General features: G+C 45.9%; 1 long non-coding RNA gene across 30 annotated transcripts in view; it reads right to left on the bottom strand.

Moving 5' to 3' along the window:
- LOC109273131 (uncharacterized) overlaps nt 1-15,627 on the bottom strand; it is a 133,497-nt gene that overhangs the window by 28,023 nt on the left and 89,847 nt on the right. For 28 of the 30 annotated variants that reach the window (XR_008420018.1, XR_008420021.1, XR_008420022.1 and 25 more), the window contains one exon: nt 10,539-10,649. The exons of the other annotated variants lie outside the window; for them this stretch is intronic. This is a non-coding gene — a long non-coding RNA (uncharacterized LOC109273131). The remainder of the gene's footprint in view (nt 1-10,538; nt 10,650-15,627) is intronic. 30 annotated transcript variants of the gene reach the window in all.

The raw sequence follows: 15,627 nt of genomic DNA, 5'->3' as shown, positions 1-15,627 counted from the left end.
CCCGGGACAAGTTACTCAACCTCTCCGTGTCTGCATTTTCTCATTTGTAAATGGGGATTATAACAGTAGCTCTACTTGAGGGTTACGTTGAGCATTATTTGAGTAAATACACATAAAACACTGAGACTGATGCCTGGCATATAGTGAACTGCTCAAACAAATGTTAGCTTTTCCTATTATTTTATGAATGAGCTCAAGCATCTTGGTCACATGGGTAGAGGTAGAGCGAGAGATTATATAGAGTCAACCTCCTTCTCTCAATGCTAGAGATGGTCTGGGTGCCGGCACTCTGCCCCGCCTCTCGGGACCCACCACAGCTTACACCCTCACCCCGTTGTTCTGGTGTAGGCTGTGGGCGTTCTTATGGACAGACGTGAGATGCTGCTGAAAACTGGGATGCAAGTCTGCATGGCAATGTCCAGGGAACCAGAGCGAGGGAGGGAGGGGAGGGGAAGAGAAAGGAGAGGGCTTAAGGGCCATTCTGAGTGGGGTCAGGGCTGCACTGAGGGGTGGGAGCACCCTGGACAGGGGAATGACTTGGGAACTTTCAAAGAGATGTTCTTATTTCATCATCCACTACGTACTGGAAAAAGAGATAAGGTGATCCATTGGTAGCAGCCTCAGCACCCCCTACATCCTCTCAAACAATTCAGCTCTAGGGGCGCCTGGGTGGCTCGGTTGGTTGGGCGTCCAACTTCGGCTCAGGTCGTGATCTTATGGTTAGTGAGTTCGAGCCCCACATCAGGCTCTGTGCTGACAGCTTGGAGCCTGGAGCCTGCTTCCGATTCTGTGTCTCCTTCCCTTTCTGCCCCTCCCCTGCTCACACTCTCTCTCTCTCTCAAATATAAATAAACATTAAAAAAAAAAAAAAAAGAATTCAGCTCTGGCCCAGACTTGCATATCTTCCTGACATTAACCACCATCCCTGGGAAGCAAATTAATGGGAAATTATTTCCACACTCCCAACTCTGGTGCACATTTATTGAGCACCTATTATGAGCCAGGCAATCTGCTAAGGGTTTTACATACATTAACTCCCTTAGAATTTCCCTCAAATCCTATGAGGCCAGAATTCTGAGGATTCTCGTTTTGTAGATGAGGATCCAATCTCTGAGAGGTTAAATAAACTGTGTAGGGTCACCGGCAAAGCCAGGAATCAAAGTCAAGTTCAGCTGTGCTACCCTGTTTTGTGCGGCACCACTTTAGAGCATTTTACAGCCCAGTAAATGGTGACGATGATGGCCAAGATGAGGAGATAGTCCTGGGTTCCCAGAACATGATGTCTCCCTGTCTCCTCTCTGCCCCTCTCTGAATCCCTCCCTTCATATTTCCTCCCTCCCGGAACCACCAGCCCTGCTGTCCTTTTTCTTCTTCCCTCACTCCAGGTTATGTGATCAGGAGAAGGTTGTGACCATTACTGAGAAGAGCTTCTCATGATCCAGAGGGAGTTACTGAAACGTCTATGACTCACCATGCTCTGGGGAGACACAGTGGTAGAATGCCCTGTAAGGAGTCAGGGGCTTGACTTTGAGTCCATCACCTGTCACTAGTTCCAGGGCCTTGGCCAAGTCACTTGACTTCAGTGATCCTTAGTGGATCAATGACACGTGTCCTACAAACACACTGTATTCTTGGAAGGTAGCTGTGAGGTCACCCCATCCCCCCTTCTCTCCCCATCAAATGCCCTCTCTGGAGAGATTTTTGCCTTTGCTCTATTCCCTCAGGTGTGGTCCACAATCCAAAACAACAGCCCATCCTGGAAAGCCATCTTCCCAAGTCTACGTTCACCTGGCACCTGCAGTACTCTGAGTCCTTTCTCCCTTAGAGCACAGCAGTTCAGCATAGTCACGGGGTTCTCAGATGGGAGTGTACATCAGCATACATGGAAGGCTGCTACAACCCCGGAGGGCCGGGCCCCACCTCCAGAGTTTCTGATTCAATATCCCTAACACATTGCTGGTTGATGTCAATGCTGGTCAGAGGACCTCTTTGAGAACAACTTAATATTCGACAAGTGTTTTCAGAGTCAGGAGTAAGTGCTCAGACTACCTCAAGTCAATTCCCAGCTCTTCTGCTTTCTGGCTATGCAAGCTTCGACAAGTCAATCTCGGTAAGCCTCAGTCTTTTCACCTGTAAATGGATATGACAATGATGTGTACTTCCTAAGATTATCGCAAGGAAGGGCGAGCTCCTGCTGAGGGCCTTCAGCCTTCTGCCTGACACTTCATAAGTGCTCTGTTTGTGAGCCGTCAAAATTCAAGGGGTTCTAAGGCCCCTTGGGTCATTGAACCCATCTTCTCACTCTGAGTCACTCTTCAACCCCAAGAAACGACATCTATTGTCACTACTGAATGTGTCTCCATCCCAGGAGCTGCCCAGAAATGAAGGCAAGCTTCAGAGCAAACCAGTAATTAGATAATGACAAGCCAAACACACTGAATCGCGGGCGGGTGGCGTGGAAAAGGTCAGGCTTCTCAGATCCTCACTGTAGGGAAAAAGCTCAGGACATGGCATCAGATGGTCTGAATTTGGATCCAGGCTGTCCCGGGTTGGGGCTGGGTAAGCTTAAACAGGTTCAATGTAATCTCTGAGACTCAGTTTCCTCATCTGTTCAGCGGGGACAATAATGAGCTGCCAGTTTGTTTCATAAGCTGAGATTCTCCTAGTTGTGAGAAACCCAGCAGCTACCTAAATATTTGTGTCCCTTCCTGCTCCAGGCAATTCAGGTGCCACTGCTGATAACCCCCCTGGTTGTACTACCACCTGGACTCTTACTTAGAGAACCCTCATTTCTGAGAAAGGCCAGGACACTCCACTCTATCAGCTTTCTCTGGCCTCAGCCTACCCATGTTTCCAGGGAACACCACTGGCCTATGTACCCAACCACAGGTCACACCAAAAAACTCATGTTCAGCAAAGGCTGGGAGCAGCCACGGTCAGCTACAGCCCTAAAACCCACAAGAGACAAGATTCATGATAATTTGTTCACTTTCCTTCCTCTTCTCTTTCCTCCAAGAAGTCAATTTCACCAGTCACTGGACATGCTTTGAAAGACCTCAGAAAATCCCACAGGAAAGCACCAAAGATTGTTTTTATCATTTTGTTCCATTTCTCCTGTTTGCTTAGTAATCCTGGTAAACAACTTTGTGCAAACAGAAACCTTTTTCATTCGATTGAGTTCTTGCCTGGGGCACTGTTGCCTCAATCTTAAGGTTTGGGGGTAGGTGGAGAAAGTACTTTGGATTTAAACTTCCTGATAAGTGGGCACATAACAAAATGAAAGAACACCGGCCATTTATTTATTTATCCAACCCCCTTGAGGGGGTTGGATATGAGTGACTTTCTAAGCTTCCATATGGATGTTCTATTCTTTTTTTTAATTTTTTTAACGTTTTTATTTATTTTTGAGACAGAGAGAGACAGAGCATGAACGGGGGAGGGGCAGATAGAGAGGGAGACACAGAATCAGAAGCAGGCTCCAGGCTCTGAGCCATCAGCCCAGAGCCCGACGCGGGGCTCGAACTCACAGACCGCGAGATGGTGACCTGAGCTGAAGTCGGATGCTTAACCGACTGAGCCACCCAGGCGCCCCTGGATGTTCTATTTTTTATGACCATTATTAATTCTATCATCATCTTTGTCATCATCACCAACAGAGGCTTGGCCCAGAAACACAAGTTGTATTTGTTGAGCGTGAATTCGTCTGGAAGTTCAGTGTCCTTAGCCCAAGTTCACCTGGTCGGTCATAGCCCGAAGCCCCAGAGAAAAGAGAACCTGGCAGCGTTTGGGTCCGGAAGGAGACATCAGCAGAGCTTGCGGACCTGGTCTGAACCAGGTACTCTGAATGGGCACCTTACAAAGACTCAGAGCTTTGCCAGTTAGGAGTTGCCACACTGCCCCACTGACCCTCACTGAGTTACCACCCCCAGTGCCATTCAGTGACTCGGTGTAGGGCACTGTGTCAACACCATTAGTGGAGATGATAATCAATCTTTAAGCTACAGTCTCATAGCTTCTCTCTAGAAGTTCTCTTACCTCCCGAAACTTTTCACACAATCCCTGCTCTTTACATCTTCTGTCCAGGCATCTGGCTTTTCTTTCCTGTTCCCGTGCATGGCACGGACTGGCATTCTGTACAGTTCCAATTAATTCTTTGATTTGTTTGATTTCTAGCCCATGGCCAGCAACTCCCTGGGTTTTTACTCTCAGTTGCTCAAGTAAATAAGCCAAATGTTAATTTATTGCTCTTTGATCATGACTAAATGCAGAGATGGTGTAACCAGAAATACTAACGTTTGTCCAGGCCTCCCTGGTAGCACAGTAATGGCACTGGGTTTGGGTGTGCTTTGGTTTCGCGGGGCAAAGGGATGCCCCCTTCTCTAGCGTCCATCATCTCACTGGATTCTCCCAAACGGCCTGGCAAAGTTGACAGGACGGGAATTATTATCTGCATTTTGCAGATGAGGAAACCAGGCTCAGAATGATTAAATAAGTTGCCCAAGGCCACAGACCTCAAAAGTAGCTAACTGCAGCTAAAACTTACTCAACCTGACTCCCAGTTCAACAAAATTGTTGTGAGTGTCTCCGTCCCCCATTGGGTCATCATGTGGGATAATAATAATTTTATATGATATCTTTTCACAGACATTTTCTGGGTTATCCAGAGTGCATTCTATGGGACAGCAGTTGTGTGAAATACTCCATAAGAAAACATGCTGTGGCCAAATATGTTTGCAATATGCTGTCTACTCTATTCTATTCTTGGAGATTCAGCATATTGATTAGCATTTTCATAAATGAAAGCCTCTGAGAAGTTCTCCTGTATAAGACCTGGACAAAGTTATGGCCCCAAATTGTCTGAACATATTTGATAGTGAGGAGGCAAGAGTGGAAGCATGGAGATCATGTCCCAGCAACGCACCCAAGAGACTGGGGGTGTGTGGACAAAGAGGGATGGCACCAACTGGTGAGACATATTTCAGATGCAGAGCCAACCAGATTTGCTGGTGGAGGATGCAGGGCGTAAGAAAATCAGAGGAGGTAAGGATAGCCCAGGGATGTGAGGTCCCAGCAACTGTATGAATACAGTGGCCACCTCCTTATAGTGGCTCTCCCCGGACTAAAAGCTCCACCCTATCGTGGCGGCCTCTTACAGCATCCGATCCCTGGGCTTTGGTGATTGCAGTTTTCATTTTATCTTTGTAGATGAGATCACTGGCAATGGCAGAGCTTTTGACTTTTTCCTCACTACCCTTATCTCCAGTGTCTAGCACATTATAGTCAACAAATCTTTGCTAAATAAATGAGTGGACAGAGACTCGCATGCGGTAGTCACTTAACAAGTTGTAGCTACCATACTATTAGTCAACCTAGTACACAAGCATTAATAATAAAGCTAGTCAACTAGTATGCGGCGGGGGGGGGGGGGGGCTGGAGGGAAGTGGGGGGGCAGGACTGTTAACTGGTTGGAGGACTCCATTCTAATCTGAGCCTCATCCTTCTGTCCCTGGACTTAGGGTAAGACCCTTCTTCTCTCTGAGTCCAGTTCTTCTGACTCCATCCAACAAGAGGTTGGACAATAGGATTCCCGTCAACCTGCACTTTGCTGCCCATGAGTTTATGTGGAAGCCATGGACAAGGCTGTGTTCTTGGGAATGTGTAGCACAGGACAGCCCAACACAGACCAGGTCTGATCAAATGCTCCGCCATCTAGCCCAGCTTAAGTCCTGCAGGCACCCAGAGAAGGGGACTGCAGTAGTAGCTAGAGTCACCAAGAAGGCTTACTGGAGGTTCTTCTTTCTCCTTCCAAGAGTCTGAAGTAACAGATGAATATGGTGACATTTGTTGGAGAAAACAAACAAGCAAACAAACATTCTTCTGGTTTGCCTTACTCTCAGTCCAATTGGCAAGGCTATAGGAAGAGCTTGCCCCTCTCCTGCCTCCAAAAAAGGACCATTGAGCAAAAGCCACTTCCTCTACTAGACCTCACTCTGAACCTAGCTTTGTATATCTGAGATAGTCTTTCTTTTCTCTTCCACTTAGGAATACACAAAAGTACATTTCCCATCTGGACCTGTTTCGAGCCATTCTCCCTCAAGGCTGATCTTACGTTCCTGGTTGTGGACAGCTTGCCTGACCACGGCCTCACCACAAGGCGCGGAATGGGCCCCCAAAGTTTGACCAGCTCTATGATATCTCTCTCAGGGAGGGCTCCTGAGCAAATGATTTTCAGTTTCAGTTCATTTGTTTTTGTTTTCCATTTGGTTGCCCAGGGCAAACATCTACCCTGAGAGTTTCTCCCCTGGGACCATCTGTGCTATCATTGCTTGCCTCAGAGCAGATGTGTAAGGGGTCCCCCAGTGCTGAGGCCCTGCTTGCCTCTTTTGTTCCCCAGAAGAGGTCACTACGTGATTAAGAAAAATGGTAGCTTGGCCCCAGCCCCTAGCCATCCCCCCCCGCCCCGCCACTGCCAATCAATGCACAGTCCTCTGCCATTAATAACCAAACCCCACAAAGCCACCCAGCCCTTCCTGATATTCTCACCATTGATTTTATTATCACTGTTATTGTGAAAAATATTCATAGCACTATGTGGTGATCATCACCACATCAGTCTTGCTTTACAAAGATGCCAGCATGACAATCATTATATTTCTGCCCCAGACTGCCCCTCCAGGTGCTACTTAGCCTAGTTTAGAGGGAAGAAGACTGAAGGACGAAGAGCTAAACTGAGTTACATAAAGAGAATCAGCAGCCAAGGTGGGATGAGAACCCATGTCTCCTGAAAACAAGTTCTGATGTTGAAAGAAAAGGTGCAGTTTCATTGGCTGAGCCACCCTTCCTAGGCAGGAGTAAAGGATTGAAACATGGTAACAATTCAAGGTGAGCGGTGCCACTCTGCAAAGGCAGAAGCGGGGGTGATGTGAAAGCCAGTGGCTTAGCTAGAGGGCAGCTCAACCTTCTTTCTGTTTTCAGGGTTCAGAAAGTAAACAGTGGAAGCCAAGTGACAAGGATGAGGGGGGCAGAAGAACCCACTCAGCCACCATGGGGGTGGGACTGAAGATCAGCCTAGTGCACTGTGGAGCCTTGGTCACTGAAAGAAGTACATGAGATGCACAGAATGTCATTCTCAGTTCTCGGTTTCATATTATGTATGGAGAAAAACTGGAGATGTTGGGGGGCGGGGGGCAGTGGTCAGATAGTGACTTCCTGGAAGCTTATGAGGCTCACAGCAACAGGACCTTAGAATACAAGAACCCCAGTGGTCTGGATGATTAAGGAGGAGGAAACTCAACAGCAATATCATAAGAAGAAGGAAGAACACAGCCGAACACACCATCAAAGCTGCCTTCATTGTTGTGAATGAATTCTAAGTGACCGTTCAGCTTTGGACATACACTCATACTTCAAAATCCCAAAAGCAGAAGTCATACCACCAGGATCCCAAGCCTGAGAAGCCAGGTTGCAGAAACATCCAACTGGCCAAGCCAAGACATTTGCTCAGCTCTGGCAGCCTAGGGATGAGGGCTGAGTCTAAGCTGTCTGACGTCTGTGGTAGGTAGAGGCCACTACTCTCCAACAAGACTACAAAAAAAAAAAGAAGGGCATGTGGGTGGCTCACTTGGTTGAGTGTCCGACTTCAGCTCAGGTCATGATCTCACAGTTCATGGGTTCGAGCCCCATGTTGGGCTCTGTGCTGGCAGCCCGGACCCTGCAGCCTGCTTCGGATTCTGTGTCTCCTTCTCTCTCCGCCCCTCCCCTGCTCACGCTCTGTCTCTCTGTCTCTCAAAAATAAATAAACATTTAAAAAAATGACTACAAAACAAAAGAGATCCTATACCAGCAGGGAAGGCTGGATATGGCCAGCTCCCAAAATGAAATCTATGAGAGCCTACCACACACGGGACTGATACGCATCCTTATAAATCCAATGGTTCCTGCAAAGAGGATGTGGACTACTCTAGCATCTATGGTGAATATCAATCACATCAATGATTAAATAAGCATTTAGTATGAATTGAGCAGTGCAATGAGTGCTGTATATGTATATTATCATATTTATTTCTTCCAACTGCCCCTGCAAGAGGTTTTATGTATTCTGTCTTACAGAAGAGGAACCCGAGACTCAGAGAGGCAAGACAGCTTTTCCAGGGTTGCTCAGCTTACAGTCAGAATTGTAAGTCAGATCTAGATACCTAGGCAAAGCATCAGCTTTTTTTCTTTTAAACAGTAGAAACTACCTAATGCTACTAGCCCCTGTGACCCTGTATTTCCATAGCAAGAGGACTTTGAAGAGGGATGAAGGAATGATGGTAGCCAGGTTGGAGAGGACACCATAGATAAGGAAGGGTCTGAACCAAGCTGGCATCTGAAGTCATCCCCAAAAAAGAGAGGGAAGCAATCGGCTACTGGGATAATTCTAACAGTGCATTAGTTCCAGTTTTTATGTTTCATTACATGGCTCAAACAACAAACAGACAAGTGTTTGTTGAGCAGGACACTGTGATATGAGGTCCTGTGGATGATGCAAGAACAAATGAGTCAAGATGTTTCTATGTTTTCATTCAACCACCTTGAAATCTTACTGTCTTCCTGGATGCTTGAAAAGCTACACAGCCATTTGAATTATGTGGCCTCAGATATTAAGTGACAAGGGTCCCAAGGAGGCACAGTCTGAATATTCCACAGGGGAATTAACATCTGGGATCAGCACTGAACCTTAGGTTGGAATAAATAAAATAGAGACAAGAGAGCATTCCTGGAAGGGGGAAGGACATCTGCAAAGCTAAGGAGGAGATCGGCCCAGCTAACGTGGAGAGCTGATGTAGGTCGTGAGACAGAATCAAAAAGCAGGTTGAAACAGTTTTACTCAGGGATTTTGAACTCTAGGTTAAGGGGCTTGATATTTACATTAATAGAGATGCGAATCTGAGGGAGGTATTTGAGCGACTTAGGCACATGTCCAGCACCCACTAGAGTTGGTGGAAACTGTCAGATACATGAAACATGTTTGCTAAGTGAATGAATAAATATTATGTATAGGTTAGGCTGGCAAGGAAAGAACAAATCAAGGACACCAGTTAGGAGCCTATCCCATTAGCAGTCTGGGCAATACAGATTGAAATAGAAAAGCCACAGAAAGCTTGGACAATGAAAAGGACATTCTAAAAGGAAAAGAAGATGATTCTAATGTCCGCATTATTTCCTGATTGGTAGTTTGCACCAAGAACAGAGGGACACAATCTTCTAATAACCTCCAAATTCAAAAATCCATAAATCTACCAGAGCAGCTAAAGACACTACATGCTTGTCTGAAGTAGAGATTAAGTCAGGAGAAGCAACAGAAGAGTTTTTATTTTTATTTTTTTAATTTTTTTTTAATGTTTATTTATTTTTGAGACAGAGAGAGACAGAGCATGAACAGGGGAGGGTCAGAGAGAGAGGGAGACACAGAATCTGAAACAGGCTCCGGGCTCCAAGCTGTCAGCACACAGCCCAATGCAGGGCTCGAACCGATGGACCACGAGATCATGACCTGGGCTGAAGTCATGATCTCAACCAACTGAGCCACCCAGGTGCCCCCAGAAGAGTTTTTAAAACAGAAAGTAAAAATCTAAAAAACTGAGCCATGTTAAGCTTTGGAGCCAATGTTTCATCTTTTTGCTAGCTGGTTCACTGATACTCGATTTAACCTGTGGTGAATGAACAAACACAGCAAAGCAGGTCTCATTGTGTCCATTTTGCAGATGGGAAAAGTGAGGCTCAGAGAAGCCAAACATCTCACAGTGACTTGACTCTAGGTAATCTGATTCCAAGTCCTGTTTGTTTTTTGTTCATTGTCATTGTTTTCTATCCTCCCATATGGTAGAACAAGAGATGAGGAAAACAGAAAGAGAAATATAGAGAAAAATGAAAACCTAGTAAGTCCCACTGCTAGATAGATGCCCCAAGAAATATATGATGGGGCTGCATGAATCTCTACTAAACTTTTCTCTTTGCCATAAGTATGAACACTCCCATGTTTACCTAAAAGAATTAGCCGTGAATAGTAACCCATTTTCTCTCCTGACAGTGTATATTTTCTTTTTAATGCAGAGACACTGCATATATGTAATTGGTATTTTTTAACAAGCCTGTGTTAGGTCAGTAAATGCCTTGACTTCTCCATTTCCCTCCCTGCATCATCACTTACAAATTCCAGCAGATGCCAGGGAGTTCTCACCCAAGCCAATAAGCCCCAGGATTATATAAAGCTACACCCTTCTTCCCAAACAAGATCTTACCACTGTGAACAATTCACTTAGTTTCAGCCATTTGGTTTCTTGACAAGAGCCAAAAAGTGCTGAGATCCCTCCCTGGAAGGATCAGAAACCTAGAAGAGGTCATATATGGCATATTCCTTGTGCTGAGCATCCTTCTTCATGACACAGGACCTACCAAGAGCATGACAGAGGTTTCATAAAAGCTTTACAGGGCACAGAGGAGTCCCAAGACTCTGAGCCACAGTCGCCTTCGTAAAGATCAGCGGTTGCACCCACCTGTCTCGTAAAGCTTCGACACAGAGGTCGGCCAGATTCCTTTCCGTGTCTTGGGAAGCCTCAACAAGTTATGCTTCTTCATGATGATTCATTCAGACCCGCTGAGTTCCTCTGACAAGGGAGGAAGGATTTCGAGTCAGCCTTCAGCATAACTAGTAACTTCTTCTAGACTGTCACCTGAAGGCTGTGTTTGAGTTTTAAGTCACAACAGCTGGTGACATCCCACTAAAAACCCACACCTCTTCACCTGCACCACCTTCTGCCTTTTCTCTGGTCCCCTGCCAACACCACCGCCTAGCCTTGTTTCCTAAGAAAAATGGCTTCTTTCTGAAACCACAATCCAGTGTCACTGGGATGTATGAAAACTCCTACAGACAGGAGCTGCTCCCGCCATAGGGGGCGTCTCAGTGGTACCCATGGGTGAAGATGGTAAAAAGACATTGTTCCCCTCAGCTCTCTGGGCAACTAAAGCCCCCATGGGAGTTGGCTTCCAGCAGATTCTTCTGTTTGCCCTCTGCCCTTGCTGATGTGTGCCTAAATTATCCTTCCTTATACGTGCCAAGAAGTTTGTTTGTTTTTTTTTTTAATGGAAAGCTGTTCTAGATTATTTGGGGATCAACTTGGTAAAGGCTTTTAAAGGACAACTAGGCAGAATTTATCAAATGCCTCAAAAAGTGCATGCCCTTTAAACAGAAATGCCACTACTGATGACTTATTCTATGCTAACAATTAGATCTTAAACTGGAAAAATATAAGGATATTCATCACAGTGTTGTTTACAATGAGGAAACATTAGAAACAATTTATATGTCTACAAATAGGGGTTTTGTTAAGGTCATTATGGAATAATCATATTATATAATAGCAGGTATTCAAAATGGTGTAAAAATCATTTCATTGATCTGGCAGGAAATTTATAATATATTATGAAGTACAGAAAAGAAGATCAAAAAACAGTTGTTAGAGTAGTATCATGTTTTTGTTCAAAAATAAAACATTACTATGGTGATATATCCACAAATGTGTATATTACTAATATAATAAAATCCCGTGGCATGAGGTATTGGGATGGCTTGGTGTATAATTGCTATCATGGTGGTAGGATTGCCTTAAAATTTGGCAGTTCTTCAATTCTTTTTTTTTTAATGTTTATTTGTTTTTGAGAGAGACAGAGACGGAGCATGAGCAGGGGAGGGGCAGAGAGAGCAGGAGACATAGAATCCGAAGCAGGCTCCAGGCTCCGAGCTGTCAGCATAGAGCCCGACGTGGGGCTCGAACTCACAAATCGTGAGATCATGACCTGAGCCAAAATCGGACATTTAACCAACTGAGCCACCCAGGTGCCCCAAAAACTTGGCATTTCTAAAGTTAGGCAGGGGCGATTCAGTAGGTTAAGTGTCCGACTTCAGCTCAGGTCGTGATCTTGAGGTTTGTGGGTTCAAGCCCAGCGTAGGGCTCTGTGCTGACAACTCAGAACCTGGAGCCTGTTTCTGATTCTGTGTCTCCCTCTCTGCCCCTGCCCTGGTCACACACACTCTCTCTCTCTCTCAAAAATAAAAATAAACATAATAATAATAATAATAATAATAATAATAATAATAAAGTTAGGCAAAGGTGAAGCCTTGAGAGTAAGGGAGAAGATATTTTTCGAACTGGAAAATCCCTCCTGTGGTCAGTCCCTCAAGAGAAAGGGTGTGTATCTTAGCAATTAAGCGTTAAAAAAGAGAGAGAGAGATTTTCTTCCTGGGTCTTTTGTTCCCTGGTAATCTTCTCAAAAGTGTATGAGATCTGTAATTCTTAACAGTGAACTAGTCAGGGAAGGAGATGTCAAGGTCAAAGCTGAATACTGGGTCACTTTCTTTGTGCAATCCCTTAGGAAGTGATCAAATCTTTCTATATTTTGATCTGTTTGGGGGAGCCAATAATAACGATAGTCATAACTACCATTTGGGGGCCAGACACTTTGTATCCATTATCTCCAATCCCCCCCACACACAGTCGCCAAGATGGACGGGATCATTTTCACGTTGCAGGAAGAAATAGCTAACAATCCTGAGCATTTATGCTAAGTCAGACACTCCCTTAAGATCTCTGCTTAGCCTCTCAACCTCAAGAACCCCACTTTAGTGTTAAGGAAGCGGGCAAGGACCTGCAAAGAAATGAGTAGCCTTCCCAAGGTCACACAGCTTGTTCATGGGGGGATGGGACTCAGATTCAGGTGGTTTGACCCTAGAGATTCTAACTACTAAGATCTACTCCCAAATGACAGAAACACAGGAAGGGGGGAGGGGGTGCGGAGCACCTCAGGGCCAAAGTGTTAAATCAGCAAGCGTTAACACTGGAGGACGGTGTGATGGTGGCAGAAGGATCAAAAGGGAAGTCGCCCTCCCCAGATGGAAAGTCAAATCTCCCAGGGACAGACACATGCTGACATGGCCGGCTGTGTCCTCTGACACCATGCGGCCCCCAGTCTCTCTGTCCAATGCTAACTTCAGGCAAACTGCATTCCTTTTGATTGAGAGAGGCGGCAAGTTTTAGTAACATCAAGAAGAAACTCAGCTCTCCCTGTGAAATGTGTCCGTTTGGTTATTTGATACGTGTTGTGGACCCAGGCATAGGTCACAGTGCTATGTTACAAGGCTAAGGTACTCCCAGCTTCACGGTAAACATATTAACAGTCTTAATTACCGACTGTGGCAGACATGTGAACAAGGGCTCGCAGAAACAGAGAGCAGTGCTGTTGGCTCTGTCGGGGAGAGGCGGGCTATGCCAGGCAAAGCCCACGGACACCCATGGCTTTGTCACAGGCTGCCAGGCGTCACTCTGCATGCTCTCAGGCTCTCCCAGGGGGCTCCACGGAGCAGGAAGCACTTGGCCTTACTCTTGGAACAAGCAAAGGCGTTTGAAGCAAAACTCTCTAAGGGGATCCTCTGAGACCTAAGACAGGCAGTCCCGGCAGCCATCATCAGCTGTCTTTCTCTCCCGGCCTATCGCAACGGTGACAATAGCTGAGGTGACTGAAGGGAATCAGATGAATCTGACCATACATACACTGAGGCTGCCTTCGGACCCAGCATAATAAAGTTCTCCCCCTCACTTTATGTTTCGCCTCTTCTAGAAGCTCTTTCAGCTGGATATATATGCCCAAACACACACACACACACACACACACACGCCCCACGCACATACACTCATGCACGTGCCCAAATTCTCCTGAAGCAAATATTATTTTTAAATATTTGAGGGCAGTGACCTGCGGGTCTATTGAACTTGAATTACTGCAGCAGCAATTTCCCTTTCAAGCCAAGCTCACAATCGAGTCAATACCTACGGCCCAGATGCTGTATCACTAAGCAAGAATTTCATGTGGATTATGTCAAAGTGAGCCCAGCACGCAACTGATCCATAATCGTGCTTGCTAAGAGCATTTAGCCTTCTGGCTCCAGCCACTCTGCTGCCTGCCTCAGACTTGTGTCAGGGGCTAATGGCAGAAAAAAAGAGGCAGTGCCATTCAGCTTAATTGGGCAATCATTAGGACTTCCTCCAGTAAAGGAAGGAAGCAGGAAAGCGGCAGCTGACCCCCCCCCACCCCAGGCTGTTTAGGGGTCTTGTGCCCAGGGACTACCTCACACAGGATAAATTTATCTGAAGTTGCCTAACTTCCCAGGCTGATCTAATTAGTAAACACCTTCAAAGGGATCAAGCTGACTTTTGAGACAAGGTCTAGCACATACCGCAAAGGTGGGCAAATAAATATTTAAAGGGCACATCTGTGTAGGTGGAGCGGGGAGGGGAGGACAGATTAGACACAGATAACAGTTCACTCTGGGAGCTCTGTTGTGTAACTGTCCTTGTCCTTGCCCCTCCACTGGCCAAACTTGCCCCTTCCCCAGGGCTTCTGCGGGATCTGGCTCACTAGACACTCAGCCACCCAGTCTCCAGGAAGCACCCTCCTGAGACCTGATCATAGTGCTGGCCACTCACTACCATAATTGTTTTGGATGTTAGTATTGAACTCGACCCGCTTAAATGACTGCTGGAGTTAACGGTTGTTCTTATTTTTATTCCATCCAGCAATGATTGAAACAAAAGGACTGACTCTCCATGGAGGGCATTCTGGCAACACCAGCGGTTATCGGCACACCTCTGCGGAAGACCCACCCTGTGTCCAGCATTCCCTGACTCTTCGTGCTTTTGCTGTGGTTTGCACCCAATTATCACGTAGCTCCCCACCACCCAGCTCAAGAACAGCAGCTAACAGAAGCTCATGGTGCACAAAGGAACCATAATCGCTCCACTTCCCCCGTTAACACTCTGGAAGGACCTGGGACAGAAACATTTTCGTAACTGGATTTAAGCCCAGAAGCCATACTTGGAATTGAAGTTCGGTTCTCTGGAGTGGATCAGATAGGTAGACCAACATAAGCTTCTTAAAATGCTTCATTGCACTCGTTGGGGGGAAACTGGGGTTGGTGTTGGGAGAATACCATTCTCAGAATGAGAGCCATGTGCCACACGTTGAGTGGTGCCTGTTCATTATCTCACTTCACCTTCCTTGCAAACCTGCAAACGAGGCATTATTGTCCTCATTTCACAGAAAGTAGCTGAGGCTTCAGTACATGCATTGAGCTACACACACTCCCATCTGTTCTGTTTTGTGTTTAGCATTTATTGGTTTGGTTTTGGTTTCTCTGCTGTACCAGGTATACGTTGATCATTCAGCAAAAATTATAAAATACTTGACGGTAAGATCCTTGTCTATTCTCTTCCCACGGTATTCACAATGCAGAGCTGAGTGTTGGATCCATGTTCATTCATTCATTCACTCATTCATTCTTCCATTCACTCAATACATATTTATCAGATGTTAGGGATACAGCTGTTGAGTGAAACCAAAAAGATACTTGTTGTCACGAAGCTTACATGTTAGCTGAGAGAGACCATCAATCAATAAATAAGCATGCTGGCGAAGGAAAGAAAGAAGGAAGGAAGGAAGGAAGGAAAGAAGGGAGGGAGGGAGGGAGGAAGGAAGAAAAGGAGGGAGCGAGGGAGGAAGGAAGGAAGGAAAGAAGGGAGGGAGGGAGGAAGG

Source organism: Panthera pardus, unplaced genomic scaffold (genome assembly GCF_024362965.1).
Source record: "Panthera pardus isolate Hobbes unplaced genomic scaffold, ASM2436296v1 HiC_scaffold_7, whole genome shotgun sequence".
NCBI classification, from domain to species: Eukaryota; Metazoa; Chordata; class Mammalia; order Carnivora; family Felidae; genus Panthera; species Panthera pardus.
The sequence above is the reverse complement of the archived record's forward strand: the minus strand, read 5'-3'. Positions and strand labels throughout refer to the sequence as shown.